Genomic DNA, 2,423 nt, shown 5'->3' with positions numbered 1-2,423 from the left:
ACACACACACACACACACACACACACAAGCTGAGAAGCTGTGGAGATGGATCCACAGGTGTGGGACCAGGATTTGGATTCTCAAAATCCACATAAAACAGCCAGGCAGTGTGGTAGCCCACCAGCATATGGGAGGTATGAACAGGGGATCCCTGGAGCAAAGTGGCAAAGGTTAGACCAGCTGTGCATAGATTTCAGCTTCAACATGAGATCTTGTCTCACAACACCCCTGACTTCATCTCAGGCTTCCATGCAGGTGCACATATGTGAACCCATACATGCATTCAGTACGCTCACATGCAAGTAAAAACATAAGCAGCTATAAGTCCTGAGAATGTTCATTTGGAGGGAAGTTGAAGGTTGGGGTAGGGGAAGCTGGACTCTGACATGTTATGGGAGAAACTAACTCTGTAGGGAGAGACTTGTTTTGGCTAGTTGTCAGCACTGGGGGCACAATCCAGCAGAAACCACAGGCCTCCGCCTAATTGGCACGAGTCAGCAGGAGCAACGAGAACCAGCAGGAATACCAAAAGTCCTCTGCTGTGCCTCTGTCAGCCAAGTGAAGATCAGCGAAGATGATCCACAAAGCACTGTATGGCAAGCCATGCAAGTGGGTTGCCACTGTCTGTGGTGTCCTACTTAGACTTTTCCAAACGTCACATGTCCCCTCATGGGTCTTCCTTCAGCAAAACATCAAAGTCTGCATCATAAGACACAAACAGAAATTTCCACTGCAGAACAGGGCCCATGAATGAAGCTGTGTGAGATTTCTGAGACCTCGTGAGAAAACTCCAAGCAAACACGAGAGTCTTGCGATCGCTGTTCTTCCATATCATGTGTTGTTCTTGGGATGTGATTTCATGCCCCTTCCAGAAGTGAGAGACGGTTCCTTAGATTATTCATTACAACTGGCTGTTTATACACCTCTATAGAAAAACGTTTTTGTCACGTGCAGTCTGTCTTTGTGATTGTTTTACTCATGTGACTCTTCTTAACACTCAGAGTATAAAGTGCCTGATGCTCTGAGTAAAGTTGGCTATTACTTGAGAGTTTTGAAGTCGAAATTTCTGGTTGTGTGGTGATACTGATGCACGCGACATTTTGCTGAGGCAGGACACATGAGTGGACACATGGAGAGAGTATAAATAGGAAGGCCTCAATGGACAGTGAGGGGGCGCTTGCATACCTAGCCTTACAACATTGAGCTGGTCTCTCATCTTTGCTGACCTTCACTGTGTTGACTAGCTGGTCTCTCACCTTTGTTGAGAGAGGCATGACAGAGAACTTCTGACATTCTGGCTGATGCTGGTCATTCCTGCTGATTTGTGCCGATTTGGCAGAGGCCTGGCAGTTTCTGCTGGATTGTGCTAACTCTGCTGATTCGTGTTTGGTGACGCTTTTGAACTGGACTGTTGGTATCCTGACTACAGAGATTGAAATCACTCCCAAAGAACTACTTCCACATCTCCTTGTCCTATTTACCATCTCTTCTTCCCTTCCTTTGGACAGTGGGCTAGAAGGGGGATTGAAGCATTTGGGAACCCTTAGTTAAGTAGGTTTTTTTTTTTTTTTTTTTTTAATCTAAGCCTTTAAACTTTAGTCCACCTTACCTTTAGTCCCTCCTGTTCTCCCAGGCTCATGCTGCCAACTAAAGTAGCAAACCATTCAGGAATCCTTCTCAGTGACCCAGAGCAGCAGTGAGCTGCCTTCTCAGGCAGCGGCTTGCTGACCCACACTCCTGGGGAAACTGGAGAATCAAAGAAGCCTCGCCAGAATACCCATGGACTAAGAAACTTGGATTAGAACCCTACAGTATTCAGCGCACTGGTCAGAGTCGGTCCTCAGGGAAATGGGATAGGTTCAAGTGGCCCATGAGACATCCAGAAGAAGAAAACACACACACACACACACACACACACACACACACACACACACAACCCAACGCCACAAAGACAGAACCAACACGGGTAACCCTAACCTCTCCTAGGACTGCCCTGGAGGTGGGTCAGACACTAGACCACCCTGGACGACCAGCACCTGTGATGCAGCCCATGAATGCCTACCCACTTAAGGGCTCAGAGGCTGTGACCTAACCATTCGATGTCCAGTGCTGTAGTGTCTGGGAGGGCGGGAGCACACCAAAGGAGTTGAGGGCTGCAGCACCCACTGGGTGAGACTAAATTCAGCCTCCATATGCCCCATCCAGGTCTCCCTCCTCGAATGTCCCCAACATCAGGGGTAGACCAGCTGTCCGGGTGTACTGGATAGCTTTGTGTCAACTTGACACAGCTGGAGTTATCACAGAGAAAGGAGCCTCAGTTNGGGAAATGTCTCCATGAGATCCAGCTGTAAGGCATTTTCTCAATTAGTGATCAAGGGGGGAGGGCCCCTTGTGGGTGGTGCCATCTCTGGGCTGGTAGTCTT

At 48.4% G+C, this 2,423-nt stretch overlaps 1 pseudogene; it reads left to right on the top strand.

Annotated features, from left to right (window-relative positions):
- The window catches only part of LOC110330291, an 18,208-nt pseudogene that overhangs the window by 2,915 nt on the left and 12,870 nt on the right, over positions 1-2,423 (top strand).

This window comes from Mus pahari, chromosome 13 (assembly GCF_900095145.1).
Source record: "Mus pahari chromosome 13, PAHARI_EIJ_v1.1, whole genome shotgun sequence".
NCBI classification, from domain to species: domain Eukaryota; kingdom Metazoa; phylum Chordata; class Mammalia; order Rodentia; family Muridae; genus Mus; species Mus pahari.
Note: the sequence above shows the minus strand (reverse complement) of the source record. Positions and strands in the feature narration are given on the sequence as shown.